Raw genomic sequence first — 16961 nt, 5'->3', positions numbered from 1 at the left:
CCACTGTATACCTGTTCTGTTCAGTGGACCTGCCACTGTATACCTGTTCTGTTCAGTGGACCTGCCACTGTATACCTGTTTAGTGAACACGCCACTGCATACCTGTTGTGTTCAGTGAACCTGCCACTGCATACCTGTTCTGTGAACCCGCCACTGTATACCTGTTCTGTTCAGTGGACCCGCCACTGTATACCTGTTCTGTGAACCCGCCACTGTATACCTGTTCTGTTCAGTGGACCTGCCACTGTATACCTGTTTAGTGAACACGCCACTGCATACCTGTTGTGTTCAGTGAACCTGCCACTGCATACCTGTTCTGTGAACCCGCCACTGTATACCTGTTCTGTTCAGTGGACCCGCCACTGTATACCTGTTCTGTTCAGTGGACCTGCCACTGTATACCTGTTCTGTTCAGTGGACCCGCCACTGTATACCTGTTCTGTGAACCCGCCACTGTATACCTGTTCTGTTCAGTGGACCTGCCACTGTATACCTGTTTAGTGAACACGCCACTGCATACCTGTTGTGTTCAGTGAACCTGCCACTGCATACCTGTTCTGTGAACCCGCCACTGTATACCTGTTCTGTTCAGTGGACCCGCCACTGTATACCTGTTCTGTGAACCCGCCACTGTATACCTGTTCTGTTCAGTGGACCTGCCACTGTATACCTGTTTAGTGAACACGCCACTGCATACCTGTTGTGTTCAGTGAACCTGCCACTGCATACCTGTTCTGTGAACCCGCCACTGTATACCTGTTCTGTTCAGTGGACCCGCCACTGTATACCTGTTCTGTGAACCCGCCACTGTATACCTGTTCTGTTCAGTGGACCTGCCACTGTATACCTGTTTAGTGAACACGCCACTGCATACCTGTTGTGTTCAGTGAACCTGCCACTGCATACCTGTTCTGTGAACCCGCCACTGTATACCTGTTCTGTTCAGTGGACCCGCCACTGTATACCTGTTCTGTTCAGTGGACCTGCCACTGTATACCTGTTCTGTTCAGTGGACCTGCCACTGTATACCTGTTTAGTGAACACGCCACTGCATACCTGTTGTGTTCAGTGAACCTGCCACTGCATACCTGTTCTGTGAACCCGCCACTGTATACCTGTTCTGTTCAGTGGACCCGCCACTGTATACCTGTTCTGTGAACCCGCCACTGTATACCTGTTCTGTTCAGTGGACCTGCCACTGTATACCTGTTTAGTGAACACGCCACTGCATACCTGTTGTGTTCAGTGAACCTGCCACTGCATACCTGTTCTGTGAACCCGCCACTGTATACCTGTTCTGTTCAGTGGACCCGCCACTGTATACCTGTTCTGTTCAGTGGACCTGCCACTGTATACCTGTTCTGTTCAGTGGACCTGCCACTGTATACCTGTTTAGTGAACACGCCACTGCATACCTGTTGTGTTCAGTGAACCCGCCACTGTATACCTGTACTGTTCAGTGAACCCACCGCATCAGTGCGCATACCTGTGCAGTTAAGTGAACCCACCTACCTACGTAAGTGCACGCAGTGTGATATACCACTCCGTGCATACCCGATATGGACAAAACAGGTAGAGGAAGAGGAAGAGGTAGTGGCAGAGGCAGAGGAAGGCCACCCGGCAGGTCTGCGCGAGGTCGTGTAAATGTAATTTCGTGTGGACCTGGCCCACAGTACAGTGCTCGGAAGAAGGCACGTCCCATCACCTCCCAAGATTGTCAGGACGTGGTTGAGTATTTAGCGACACAGAACACCTCATCTTGCTCAGCCACCAGCGCTACTACTAGCACCACTTCCGCTGCATTTGACACTTCGCAAGAATTATTTAGTGGTGGTGAAATCACTGATGCACAGCCATTGTTACAGCCAGATGAATTTTCACCAGCTCATATGTCTGCGTTACGCGACAACACTATGGATGTAACGTGTAAGGAGGATGAAGGACCTACACATTTGGATTTTTCTGAGGCAAGCGAAGCTGGGCAGGATGATTACGATGATGACGATGATAGGGATCCTCTGTATGTTCCCAATAGAGGAGATGAAGAGGGGGACAGTTCAGAGGGGGAGTCAGAGAGTAGTAGGAGGATAGAAGTTGCTGAAAGAAGCTGGGGCAGCTCTTCGTCAGAAACAGCTGGTGGCAGAGTCCGGCACCATGTATCGCCAGATTCGCCACCTATGTACAGCCAGCCAACTTGCCCTTCAGCATCAGCTGCTGAGGTCCCCATAGTGCCCACATCCCAGGGTGGCTCAGCGGTGTGGAAATTTTTTAATGTGTGTGCCTCAGATCGGACCAAAGCCATCTGTTCGCTCTGCCAACAAAAATTGAGCCGTGGAAAGGCCAACACTCACGTAGGGACAAGTGCCTTACGAAGGCACCTGCAGAAAAGGCACAAACAGCAATGGGATGGCCACCTGAGCAAAAGCAGCAGCAGCACACAAAAGCAAAGTCACCCTCCTTCTCCTCTTCCTCCTTCAGGTGCATCATCTGCTTATGCCGCTCTCTCCCTTGCACCTTCACAGGCACCCTCCTCCACTCCGCCTCTGCCCTTGAGCGGTTCCTGCTCCTCTGCCCACAGCAGCAGTCAGGTGTCCGTGAAGGAAATGTTTGAGCGGAAGAAGCCACTTTTGGCCAGTCACCCCCTTGCCCGGCGTCTGACAGCTGGCGTGGCGGAACTGTTAGCTCGCCAGCTGTTACCATACCGGCTGGTGGACTCTGAGGCCTTCCGTAAATTTGTGGCCATCGGAACACCGCAGTGGAAGATGCCAGGCCGCACTTATTTTTCCAGAAAGGCCATACCCCAACTGCACCGTGAAGTTGAGAGGCAAGTGGTGTCATCTCTTGCGAAGAGCGTTGGGTCAAGGGTACACCTGACCACGGATGCCTGGTCTGCCAAGCACGGGCAGGGCCGCTACATTACCTACACAGCCCATTGGGTGAACCTGGTGGTGAACGATGGCAAGCAGAAAGCGGCGGACCAAATTGTGACACCTCCACGGCTTGCAGGCAGGCCTCCTGCCACCTCCTCTCCTCCTGCTACATGCTCTTCGCTGTCCTCCTCCTCCTCCTTGGCTGAGTGGCAGTTCTCCTCTCCAGCTACACAGCCCCAGCTCCGCAGGGCCTATGCTGCATGCCAGGTACGACGGTGTCACGCCATCTTAGACATGGCTTGTCTCAAAGCGGAGAGTCACACTGGAGCAGCTCTCCTGGCTGCTCTTAAGAAACAGGTGGATGAGTGGCTGACCCCGCACCACCTGGAGATAGGCAACGTGGTGTGCGACAACGGCAGCAATCTGCTTGCCGCTTTGCATATGGGGAAGCTGACACACATACCCTGCATGGCACATGTCATGAATCTGGTGGTTCAAAGATTTGTGGCAAAGTACCCTGGCTTAGCGGATGTCCTGAAGCAGGCCAGGAAGTTCTGTGGGCATTTGAGGCGCTCTTACACAGCCATGGCACGATTTGCAGAAATTCAGCGTAAAAACAACATGCCGGTGAGACGCCTCATTTGCGATAGCCCCACTCGCTGGAACTCGACCCTCCTCATGTTCTCCCGCCTGCTAGAACAGAAGAAAGCCGTCACCCAGTACCTCTACAACTGGAGTAGAACGAAACAGTCTGGGAAGATGGGGATGTTCTGGCCCGACAACTGGACAATGATGAAAAATGCATGCAGGCTCATGCGGCCGTTTGAGGAGGTGACCAACCTGGTGAGCCGCAGTGAGGGCACCATCAGCGACTTAATTCCCTACGCGTACTTCTTGGAGCGTGCTGTGCGTAGAGTGGCGGATGAAGCTGCGAATGAGCGTGACCAGGAACCGTTACGGCAGGAACAGGCATGGGACCAATTTTCATCAGACCCAGCTGTTTCCTCAACACCTGCGGCAGCACAGAGGGGGGAGGAGGAGGAAGAAGAGAGGTCATGTGCAGAAGATGAGTCAGACTCAGAGGATGATGAGCAAGGTGTTTCTTTGGGGGAGGAGGAGGAGGAGGAGGGGACAGCGGCAGGAGAACAACCGCAGCAGGCGTCGCAGGGGGCTTGTGCTGCGCAACCTTCCCGTGGTATTGTTCGCGGCTGGGGGGAGGAGGTTGACTTACCTGACGTCACTGAGGAAGAGCAAGAGGAGATGGAGGGTACTGGATCCGACTTTGTGCAGATGTCGTCTTTTATGCTGTCCTGCCTGTTGAGGGACCCCCGTATAAAAAACCTCAAGGGGAATGAGCTGTACTGGGTGGCCACACTACTAGACCCTCGGTACAGGCACAAAGTGGCGGACCTGTTACCAACTCACCGGAAGGTGGAAAGGATGCAGCACATGCAGAACCAGCTGTCAACTATGCTTTACAATGCCTTTAAGGGTGATGTGACGGCACAACGCCAGCAAGGTACCACTGCCACTAATCCTCCTCCCGTGTCCACGCAGTCAAAGACAGGACGCTCCAGCGATCTCATGGTGATGTCGGACATGCGGACGTTCTTTAGTCCAACGCCTCGCCGTAGCCCTTCCGGATCCACCCTCCACCAACGCCTGGAACGGCAGGTAGCCGACTACCTGGCCTTAAGTGTGGATGTAGACACTGCTGTGAACAGCGATGAGGAACCCTTGAACTACTGGGTGCGCAGGCTTGACCTGTGGCCAGAGCTGTCCCAATTTGCCATCCAACTTCTCTCCTGCCCTGCCGCAAGCGTCCTCTCAGAAAGGACCTTCAGCGCAGCTGGAGGCATTGTCACAGAGAAGAGAAGTCGCCTAAGTCACAAAAGTGTTAAGTACCTCACCTTTATAAAAATGAATGAGGCATGGATCCCGGAGGGCTGCTGCCCGCCCCAAGACTAAGTCAGTCCCCCCACATACAGCATCTCTGCCTGCACGCCGTGTGACTGGCTGCCTGGCCTGCCCCAAGAAGACTAAGTCGCTCCCAGTCCCTCCACACAGCATGTCTGCCTGCAGGCCGCTTCACTACCTTCTCCGCCACCACCAACAGGGTCCGGGACTCCAGGCGGATTGCTGAATTTTTTAGGCCGCTGCTAGCAGCGGCCGCTGTAATAATTTTTCGGGTGCGTGTACATGACTGCCTAATTTTTCTGGCTGCACTGCGGGCAGCTGCAACAACAAAAGAAAAGGCATAAACATGCGCCCATTCCCCTTCGTGATCATTACCTTGCCGTGGTGAAGGGGCTTGCGTATCACAATGGAGCAATGACCGGCGCCTAGATGAGTGTCTCGGGGGGCACACCCACGATAATAAGGTCGTTGCCTCATTGTGGTCAGACTAAATTTGATCAGCTGGACAGTCACTGTTCTGTCATTCAGCTACATCAGCCAGGTGACTGACCATATGGGCTGTAAAGCCACCAAAACCTGCACTCTCGCCATGGTGCGCACCAGTCCAGCACGGCCGTCACTACACAAACAGCTGTTTGCGGTGCGTTACACGATGAGTTTGGTGCGTCAGTGTGAAGCAGTACCTTAATTACACTACCTGATTGATGTATACACATGCAAGATGTTTGAAAGCACTTTAGGCCTGTCATTTAACATTCAATGTGATTTCTGCCCTTAAAACGCTGCTTTGCGTCAAATCCAGATTTTTCCCGGGGACTTTTGGCATGTATCCCACTCCGCCATCCCCCCCTCCAGGTGTTAGACCCCTTGAAACATCTTTTCCATCACTTTTGTGGCCAGCATAATTAATTTTTTTTTTCAAACTTCGCATCCCCATTGAAGTCTATTGCGGTTCGCGAACTTTAACGCGAACCGAACCTTTCGCGAAAGTTCGCGAACCCGGTTCGCGAACCGAAAATCGGAGGTTCGGCCCAACTCTACTCTTTGTTTGAAGATTAGCCTAGAGTAATTCCTGGAACTGCACTAGGCAGTTTCCCCAGTGCAGTTAGGATTGCATATCTGTTTTGTTTGTCTGTTGCGATTGTCCTGTCCCAGCGGTGGTCGACAGAAAGTCGTTCTGATCTTTGTTCTTGGAGTATAGCTGGAGCAGCGGTTGCTACCAGCTATCTTATCTGTTCTGTCTTGCCAGGATCGCACTCGCCTTGAGCTAGTGCTGTGGATCCGTCTGATCTTCATCTCTCTTGCTATACATGGATCGCACTAGCTTCTTGCGCTAGTGCTGTGGATCCTTCTGCTCTGTCTTCCTGGATCACACTAGCCTCTTGCGCTAGTGCTGTGGATCCTATCTCTCGCTTATTCCTGTTTTCGTGTATCTGTCTTGTCTGCTACGAACGCTTGCTGGAGGCTCGGTGAGGTAACCGTTAAGCAAGCGCTCGCGTCCTCTGTTTTATGTTTGTCTGTCCGTGGTTAGTTAGGCATGCTTGTCTCTGTTGTGCTTAACACGCGGAGACCGCGCATAAATGCGTGCACTGTTGTGAATGAGTGCGGTGTTCGCGTTTAGCTAGCGTTTGTTATTTTCCTTATCTCTTTATTGTATGATTTGCTGTGCCTTTGCTACTCTCGTGCTCTGCCTTGTTGTAGCCTTGTGTCACCTCTGGCAATCGCTTCTCTCGCGATTGCGTTCCTACTTCATATCTGCTGTTGTGTATGCACCGTCGCGGGTTGGCGACTAGTTTGGTGCACACACATACAATCTGTCCCTGTGCTCATTCTCTTCCGCAATCACTTCTCTTGCGATTGCGTTCTTACTTGGTTTCTTCTGTTGTGTGTCCACTGTCGCAGGTTGGCGGCTAGATTGGCTGACATACATGCACTCCTCATCTGTGCTTATTCGGTCTTGTGTCGCTGTTAGCAATCGCCATCTCTGGCGATTGCCTTCTCACTTTGTCTTCATGGTTGTGTGTTCATCATCGCTGGGTGGCGACTAGTTTGGTGGACACACATACCCTCTGTCGCTTTGATCTCTCTCTTTCAGGGCTATCTTACCCTGCGTTTCTTCCCTTCGTGCAATTCCTGTCTGGCGTGTGTGGCAGGGCAGAGGAGCTGTTCCTCTGCACTCCACAGCTCCATCTGTCGACAGGAATTTCCCTCTACAGGTGCATTGCACCTTTTGCTGGGTTCCCGCAAATTACACGCTTGTGGAGGATTTCCGCAGTTTCAGCGCACCTCTTGTGCGCTGATCACGGAGAGAATTCCACAATCGTTACAATCATCCTTTTAGTAAGTTGAGATGGGAGACAGGTTGGAGAAACTGGCAGTCAGGGCCCTTGGCACCCGCTAGGCCCCAGGCACCTGCCTTGATTGCCTTGTGGATGATCCTGCTCTGCCTTAAGCTGCTGCTAAGTCTGTATTCTCCCACCTAACCATCTATCTTACCCCTAGCTGCCTCTTTTTTACTTTTCCACAGTCATTTCTCCCTCACACTTAACTCTCTATGGGCTTGATTCACAAAGCGGTGCTAACTGTTAGCACACTTGTGAAAAGCACCTTATCAGGCCTAAAGAAACTTAGTGCGCGCTATTTAGCGCTCGCATGCAAAGTTTTGCGCCCGCAAAGGCCGTTTCGCACCCATGCAACGTTTAGGGCCCATCCAATGCGACCTTATAGGAGCATAGAGTGCGCCGTTTTTGTCGCACCTGGTGCGACATTTCACGCGCACTGGCCTTAGCACGCGCAACGTTTTGCGTGTGGTGCTTTGCGTGCGATCTTATTTAGCTTGGTGTGTGCTAACTACTTAGCACCCTAGTTAGCATGCCCAAAGCCTTAAGGCGTGCTAACTAGGTTAGTACCAAATAGTGAATCAGGCCCTATGTCTTTGCCTACCCTTCTCTTCCCCATCTGTCTCTCTCACTCCTAGATTGCTCTGTGTTGATTGTTTTGGGAGGCTGTATGGAATGGGATCACACAGAAATACCTGGACACGGAGGCTGTTCAAATGAAGTAAAAAAAAAAAAAAAGAGAAACAATATTCTATCGTTCCCCCTCCCCTATTGAAAGTTATAGATATATGGAGGTTATGTGTGTGTGCCCCATTTGGCCAGAATTGTTCAGCGGTTGTCAGTGAAAACTACCATTAGGTTGGCAACCCTGTGTTATTATCAGAGTCTCCTCTGTTTAAAATGTCATCCAATAATGCAGTGATTTAGGAGTTGACAGACACACTATACAGTAGTAATATGCAATGCAAGCACTTGGGCACAGTGCTTGAAAGCTGATATTTTTTACCATTAGCCAGTAATAAGAGATACTATCCTTTTCTGAAAGCTCAGTGCAGCTTGTTAGCTACATACAATACCTCAGGAAGCGCTACACGGAACATAACACAGCAATACCACATGTGGAATGAACTACATGTTATCTTTCGCCACAGCACTGCATTGCACCAGGGATATCATTAAAAGATAACGGCACAGCTTTCTATCACTTCAAACAAATTAGCCACCTACTCGGGACAATTACAAGCATTAGTGCCACTGGAAAAGCCAATCACTTCAGCCCCAGGAACAGGCACAAATATAAAATGCTGTCAGAAAATCATAGGGCATATTTATAGCAGTGATTTACATGATGATGGGCAGAAGGAGGAGGTGCTGCTGACTGGATTCCAATCACTTTTCAAATGAACAATTCTTTTAAAATAATGTGTGTACTATACCAGATTGCCGGCTAATCTGTTTAATTACTCATGTATCTAAATTTTGCATGTTCCTCCTGTTATAAAACTCCAGGGAGACAGTTCTGAATTCAACAATAGACAGCATAGTGAGCGATGCCCAGATGTTACTCTGTTGTGGAGTTTCTGGAGCTAAAAATCCTGCTTTAAAATGTGATGTTGGCGAGAGCATCCTACTGCACAGAGCAGAACAAAGACTTTATGGACAGGAATGCCACTTTTTGGCTCAGCACCATTGGGCTTATTTCCACTAGGTGGCGCAGCCGTTTCCGGTTTGGATGCAACCCGTGCTTGCAGCAAAGCCGCAGGGCGAAGTTGTTAGCCGTGTCATGCATGGCTACAGGGATTTGGGAGCGTGCTGCGGGAAACTGCAGCATGGTACCCACAGTCGCACAGCAGTAAGATTTGGACGGCAAGCCACAGGAGGAATTGGCAGTATTATCCCCTAGTGGAAACAAGCCCTAACACTGATTGAGACGGTGGCTCAGAAGTGGCTGGGAAAGGGACTCCTGACAAAGTACTCTTAAGCTGGCCATGCACCAGTAAAGGTGTCCAACAAACAGTCCCCTCTCAGATCATTATCTTATCAGACTGGGATCTATCCGAGTCAATCCTTCCACACACTGTACACAGACTTTCAATGGGTTTCAGCATGAAATATATCAAAAATCTGTGCGCACTGCCTGCTGGGTCTTCCCATCGATGTCCCCCTCCCCCCCCCCCATCCCCCCGAAAGGCAGAGTGGAGGCAATGGATCTTACACTCACCTGTCTGCTGGCGTGTCTTGTCTCTGCTGCCAGGTGCTTCTCTCTGTCTCTTCCGGGTGGACATGTGTGTCTATGTGACTATGCTAGAGGCCAAACACTGGAGACACCACCATGGCATGTACCTTATGTGACTGCTAGAGGTCTCTAGTGTTGAGCCTCTAGTGTTTGTCACATGACACAGGCGCCCGAGAAGAGAATAAACAGTTAGGAGCGCCTAGCGGAAAAGAGAAGGCACGAGAGAAAGTGCTGGTGGAAATTTGAGAGCAAGCTATGCTGCTGAGTTGGTCGTCCTGAAATCAAATGCCAATAGCGATGTGCTCCTGACCCACCGCCAATCAATCAATACCTTCCATCCAGTGCAATCAATCAAATTGATTTCAGCTTCTATAGCATGCTAATTGAGATCGCTTCCAAATCGCCGAACAATGCTGCATGTAACGCGTTTGCGATTGCCACTAATCGCAAAGCCTTCGCAATCGGCGACAATTCCGGCAGTGAGATCACTGCTATATACTTAATATTGCGCCATCGCTTTAAAAAGCACAAGCGCTTCAGCGATCAGCGTGAATCGCCCGCTAAACGCCTAGATGTGAATGAGCCCTAATTTCAGGATGCGATAGTGTCAGGAAAGTAATATCAAGTGACCACCATCAATCTAATCTTTATGCCAGCATTATTATTATACACAGAAAGCAGGACTCAAGGTTTGTTAATGTTACTAGGCATCATTCACAATGCATTATTTCACATTTATATTTCTACTGCTGCCTTTCATTTATTACTCAAACCGTGTGCATATTAAATTCCCCTTGAAATGTATATTAAGTATGGCGGAGTCAGCATTTTGTCTAGACTAATCTGTGTACTGGCTGGTCTGCCAAAGCCTTTCCCCAGAACCAGCCCCTGTATTTATAGAATACAGAAATGTTGTTATAATGCTATGTTTGCCATTTTTCTGATGTTTCCTTTCAGTTGATTTTCCCTTTAATATATCGCTATCTCTGTTTTATGTGTTTCCTGACTTTTAGGAATGTAAAGGTTAGATAAAGGATAAAGTACACCTCGTATGACAGAACTGAGGGAGCAGCCATTGCTGACCTTCTCCTGGAAAAGCTTGTCACTGGCTTGTCATGCTTGTTCTCCGGCTGTAATATTTTCTAGGCTTTATATAATAACACCACGATTCACAGCAGCGCAGTTAAAGTGGACCTGAACTCAGAACTTTCTCTCTGCTCTAAAAGATACGCAACTGCATAATAACCTTTAGGGTAGGAACACACTAGGCAGAATCGCATATCCGTTTTCCATAGCACATAGTGGAAAATGCATATGTGATTCTGCCTACCCTTAAAGAAAATCATTTCCTTGTTACAGCTGATAAAAATCCTGCAATAAATCTCCAGTGTTTCTACTTCCTGCTTTTATGGAAGCAGGCATATTGTTAACATCCTGTGCTTACAAAGTAGCTGCTTCTCCGTGACAGAGGGGATTCCTGAGATGACACAGCTGAGGGATCAAATTTCAGTGGTTATTACGAAGCAGGTGGTTCGGGCGCACAGCACTCAGTGGCAGGCACTGAAACTAGCTGCCCCATAGCAGTAATGTCATACTGTGTGTGTGTGTGGGGGGGGGGGGGGTGTAAGGGTAATTCAGGGTTCCAACACATCACATCACACTCCGAGTTGCAATGACTTAGAGGGGGAATAGTATTTTACGCCGCAAGGGATGTGAGTGGCAGAAGGGTGAGCGGTCATTCGGCTCACCCTGCTCCCAGCTCACCAGCGGCGTACATAAACATATGCGGTGATTAGCCACAGATGAGGGGGAATTCAGGCTTAACTCTCTAAATAAATACATACAGGGTGCATTTCTCTATGTTTTCCTTCTGCTCTGTGCAAGAGTTCAGGTCCACTTTAAAGTGGTGGTTGCCGTGGCCACACACAAATAGCCTTCCATACTGCTTCATAATCATGTACGGTATTTTAGACAGAAAATCTCTCACTGCCATGGTCATGCTGTTAAAGATACAAAGAATGGCGCCGCTCTGATCTACATGTGTGACAATTTTATTTCACTTTAACCACTTGAGGACCCAGCCTTTACCCCCCCTTAAGGACCAGCGCTGTTTTTTCAGATCTGTGCTGGGTGGGCTCTACAGCCCCCAGCACAGATCAAGTGACAGGCAGAGCAACCAGATCGACCCCCTTTTTTCCCCACTAGGGGGATGATGTGCTGGGGGGGTCTGATCGCTCCTGATGCTGTGGGTGGCGGGGGAGCCCCCTCCACCGCAATATTCCCCCTTTCCTCCCTCCCTGCCCGAGAGATCGGAGGCTGCACAGGAACGGATCTGTCCTGTGCAGCCTCTAACAGGCTCCCCGCTGTCATGTGACAGCGATCCCCGGACGCTGATTGGCCGGGGATCGCTGATCTACTACAACGCTGCTACTGTAGCAGCGTTGTAAAAATGTAAACAAAGCGGATTATTTCCGCTTGTGTTTACATTTAGCCTGCGAGTCGCGATCGGCGGCCCGCAGGCTATTCATGGAGCCCCCCGCCGTGAAATGACAGGAAACAGCCGCTCGCGCGAGCGGCTGTTTCCTGATTAATTAGCCTGCAGCCGGCGATGCAGAACTGCGTCGCTGGTCCTGCAGCTGCCACTTTGCCGACGCGCGTTATGAGTGCGCGGTCGGCAAGTGGTTAAAAGAAAACCTGTATCAAAAAGCAAAATGCATATGCAGATGTAATGAGTACTATCCTGTTGTCTCTCCAATTTTTTGCGTCCTATATGTTTTCTAATTTATCTAAAATCATAAACATAGATTATTGCAAAATGGAACATAAGGCTACAGGAAATTGAATGGGACAAAAAAACAAATGATGGAATAAGATGGCGCCTGAGTAGGACTCCTCGGCACGCAGGGCTCCGGCTCTTCTAACTCTTTCCCCCCTTCCCTTTGTGGCTCACCTGTGCTAGGAGGTCGGAGGAGCTCCCCCTGCTCTCCTCATCCTGGGGAGCCTGGGCACGCTGTGCTACAGATCCTGGATCACCCGGATCGCTGCCATCACATCGCCACCTGCAGCCATCTACCACGTGGCTAGCCACATGGACCAAACACAGGGCCGCTCCACCGCCGCGGGAGGTCAGCCGCTGATGCGGCCGCTCTGAGGAGGACAGGACACCACCCAGTGGTTATAGCAGCTGGCTGCTGCCAGGGAACGGGCCGCCCAGGGCCGGGCCGAGGCATAGGCTGGAGAGGCTCCAGCCTCAGGGCGCAGTGTAGGAGGGGGTGCACAATTCATTCAGCTGTCATTCCTAATTGTGTATGAAGCAGAAAGAAATAAGAAAAGGGGATACATAGCAGTGACTGCAAGCCAGATAACTAGATATTAAGGTGTTGGGGAGGTTGTGGGCCCTGTGGCCCTCTTAGTCTAATAGCAATCAGTGTGTGACAGCTGGGGTGGAAGGGATGGAGGGGCGCACTTTGGTGTCTCAGCCTTGGGTGCTGGAGGACCTTGTCCCTGCTCTGGGCCGCCTCGCCCCAGTGCCGGCTGGGGAATGATACAGCACTTCCTGACACAAGGCCACCACGTGAACAACTACACCGCCGATGCCAGGGGAACCAAAGGACGCCGATCACAATGAAAGGCACAGGGACTGTTCCACCACTGCAGAGGGGCAGATGTGGCTGCCTGCACATGCCTGGGCCATCACTCCCCTAGCTTACCATCCTTGAGCCCTCTGCCTCGAGCCTGCTGACACCATTTTGTCCACTCTGATCCACTGTTGCTGCTGCTCAGGTCACACAGCCTGCTCCAGGGGACTGACACTGTAGCAGCACCCCATCAAGCCAAGGATCCAGAACAGGGCCCTAGCTGCAGGTCCAACGTGGCCCCCAGCCTCACAGGGAGAGTTCCAGCGATTGCAGCCATGCATCCACCCCAGCCACTTACGACACCCACCAGTGTCCACAGCAGACCAAGCGACGCAGCCAGCCTGTGGGACACTAACTGAACACTATCTGACTGACCAGGTTACGCCACATTTCTAAGGGGACTATTTTTTTTTTATTGTCCTCTTCAACTTGTCTCTTTACCTTTCTTTCTTTTTTTTTTTCCTCTCCTCTCTCTGTCTTTTTCCTAGGGTTAGACTGGTTGGCATCTGATTCAAAGCATCACTGCAAAGCGTTTTGAGTGCCATAGACGGCAGCGGATTACCCTCGTGGACCTTCCCCTGGGTTCTTCTTTCACGCATCATTCTATCTATGCTATATTTCTGTGCCTTGTATTGCACTGTACCTACTGTATGTATATACCTCTATGTATGTATTGTATGTATATATTATATGCTAAAACACGCTGCTATTGTACTACCACTGACCCTGTTTGTGCTAAAACCAATTCCTGCTACAACTCACATTGTACTTGGCGAAATAAACTTGATTCTGATTCTGAAGAATGAAGGCTGTATCCACTTACTAAAATAGACAAGGTAAGATAGCGTAGCAACAATAACATTTTACAGTGGTGTAAAAAACTATTTGCCCCCTTCCTGATTTCTTATTCTTTTGCATGTTTGTCACACTTAAATGTTTCTGCTCATCAAAAACCGTTAACTATTAGTCAAAGATAACATAATTGAACACAAAATGCAGTTTTAAATGATGTTTTTTATTATTTAGTGAGAAAAAAACCTACATGGCCCTGTGTGAAAAAGAAATTGCCCCCTGAACCTAATAACTGGTTAGGCCACCCTTAGCAGCAATAACTGCAATCAAGCATTTGCGATAACTTGCAACGAGTCTTTTACAGCGCTCTGGAGGAATTTTGGCCCACTCATCTTTGCAGAATTGTTGTAATTCAGCTTTATTTGGGGGTTTTCTAGCATGAACCGCCTTTTTAAGGTCATGCCACAACATCTCAATAGGATTCAGGTCAGGACTTTGACTAGGCCTCTCCAAAGTCTTCATTTTCTTTTTCTTCAGCCATTCAGAGGTGAATTTGCTGGTGTGTTTTGGGTCATTGTCCTGCTGCAGCACCCAAGATCGCTTCAGCTTGAGTTGACGAACAGATGGCCGGACATTCTCCTTCAGGATTTTTTGGCAGACAGTAGAATTCATGGTTCCATCTATCACAGCATGCCTTCCAGGTCCTGAAGCAGCAAACCAACCCCAGACCATCACACTACCACCACCATATTTTACTGTTGGTATGATGTTCTTGTGCTGAAATGCTGTGTTACTTCTACGCCAGATGTAACGGGACACGCACCTTCCAAAAAGTTCAACTTTTGTCTCGTTGGTCCACAAGGTATTTTCCCAAAAGTCTTGGCAATCATTGAGATGTTTTTTTAGCAAAATTGAGATGAGCCTTAATGTTCTTTTTGCTTAAAAGTGGTTTGCGCCTTGGATATTTTCCATGCAGGATGTTTTTGCCCAGTCTCTTTCTTATGGTGGAGTCGTGAACACTGACCTTAATTGAGGCAAGTGAGGCCTGCAGTTCTTTAGATGTTGTCCTGGGGTCTTTTGTGGCCTCTCGGATGAGTTTTCTCTGCGCTCTTGGGGTAATTTTGGTCAGCCGGCCACTCCTGGGAAGGTTCATGACTGTTCCATGTGTTTGCCATTTGTGGATAATGGCTCTCACTGTGGTTTTCTGGAGTCCCAAAGCTTTAGAAATGGCTTTATAACCTTTACCAGACTGATAGATTTCAATTACAGTACTTTTGTTCTCGTTTGTTCCTGAATTTCTTTGGATCTTGGCATGATGTCTAGCTTTTGAGGTGCTTTTGGTCTACTTCTCTGCGTCAGATAGCTCCTATTTAAGTGATTTCTTGATTGAAACAGGTGTGGCAGTAATCAGGCCTGGGGGTGACTACAGAAATTGAACTCAGGTGTAATAAACCACCTTTAAGTTATTTTTTAACAAGGGGGGCAATCACTTTTTCACACAGGGCCATGTAGATTTGGAGGTTTTTTTTTCTCACTAAATAATAAAAACCATCATTTAAAACTGCATTTTGTGTTCAATTATGTTATCTTTGTCTAATAGTTAACAGCTTTTGATGAGCAGAAACATTTAAGTGTGACAAACATGCAAAAGAATAAGAAATCAGGAAGGGGGCAAATAGTTTTTCACACCACTGTATGTGCATTTTCTGGAGGATCTCATCCGCTTCCTCGGGTAACAGGGTAGGTGAGCATGTGTGAGACATGGAATAAGCATTTTCTTATGATTTTACAAGCCATGTTCACATTAGCTGGCTGATCTTGTGATTGTGTCAATTCTGTGTAATATGAAAATCGATCGGGTGATGGCCCCATGGATTGTTTCCAGATTGTGGCACACTTCCGGAGCCTTGATTGCATACAATAGCTGATGAGCCTGGTTTGGCTTGCAGCAGAGGAGATCTGGAGACTAGAGGTTTTCAAGGGTTCCGTTGAAAAGGGCTCCTGAGCTGCCTGTATGAAAAGGGCTCCTCCATAGACATCAATGTTATTTGTGTAAATATGGGCTAGAAGGTGGTGAAAAGGGCTCCCAAGTTTTGATATAGGCTACAAGCGGGCGCCCTTTTGTAGCCCATCATTTTTTTCAGCTACAAAGTTTTTGGCTACAGTAGGGCACCCCTTGGTAGCCCATATTTTTTATTCTACTACAAGGTTTTTGGCCACAAAATGGCACCCCTTTGTAGCCCATATTTTTTATTCGGCTACAAGGTTTTTGGCTACAAAAGGGCACCCCTTTGTAGCCCATATTTTTATTTGGCCTCAAGGTTTTCGGCTACAGTAGGGCGCCCCTTTGTAGCCCATATTTTTTATTCAGCTACAAGGTTTTAAGCTACAAGGTTTTTGATTCTGCTACAAAAGGGCACCTTTTTATAGCCAAGATTTTTGATTCAAGGGTGCAGGGGAGGTTAGGAGTAGGCATTACAAGCAGCTGGTGGTCTTGGGTTAGGCATCACCTGGGGGGGTCTTAGGGTTAGGCATCACCTGGGGGTCTTAGCATTAGGCACCACCAGGGGAGTCTTAGAGTTAGGCACCACCTGGGGAGTCTTAGGGTTAGGCACCACCTGGTGAGTCTTAGGTTTAGGCACCACCTGGGGGGTCTTAGGGTTAGGCACCACCTGGGGAGTCTTAGGGTTAGACACCACCTGGGGAGTCTTAGGGTTAGGCACCACCTGGTGAGTCTTAGGTTTAGGCACCACCTGGGGGGGTCTTAGGGTTAGGCACCACCTGGGGAGTCTTAGGGTTAGGCACCAAATGAGGGGGTCTTAGGGTTAGGCACAACCTAGGGCGTTGGCTTTAGGCACCATCAGGGGAGGGTTTTGTGTGGTAGTAGGGAGCAGTTAGGTCATAATAATCACTTTTCTTAGCTATACCTAGAGCCCTTTTATAGCCCAACAAATTTTGCCTATAACAGCATCCTTTTAAATAAACTAAAACTAGCTTTTTTGGCTACACCAGGTGCCCTTTGTAGCTGAATTTGGCATATATGGGCTACACCAGGTGCCTTTTGTAGCCAAAGTTGGCATATGTGGGCTACACCATGTGCGCTTTGTAGCAGAAGTTGGCATATGGACTACACCAGGTGCCATTTGTAGCCAAAGTTGGCATATGGGCT

At 49.1% G+C, this 16961-nt stretch overlaps 1 protein-coding gene across 1 annotated transcript in view; it reads left to right on the top strand.

Moving 5' to 3' along the window:
- CCDC50 (coiled-coil domain containing 50) overlaps positions 1-13730 on the top strand; it is a 162544-nt gene extending 148814 nt beyond the window's left edge. Inside the window, exon 11 of the mRNA XM_068281188.1 lies at positions 13489-13730. The gene's annotated coding sequence lies outside the window, so the exon portion shown is untranslated. The remainder of the gene's footprint in view (positions 1-13488) is intronic.
- The last annotated feature ends 3231 nt before the right edge of the window (positions 13731-16961 follow it).

Source organism: Hyperolius riggenbachi, chromosome 4, assembly GCF_040937935.1.
Source record: "Hyperolius riggenbachi isolate aHypRig1 chromosome 4, aHypRig1.pri, whole genome shotgun sequence".
Taxonomy (NCBI): domain Eukaryota; kingdom Metazoa; phylum Chordata; class Amphibia; order Anura; family Hyperoliidae; genus Hyperolius; species Hyperolius riggenbachi.
This window is presented reverse-complemented; position numbering and strand designations above follow the sequence as displayed.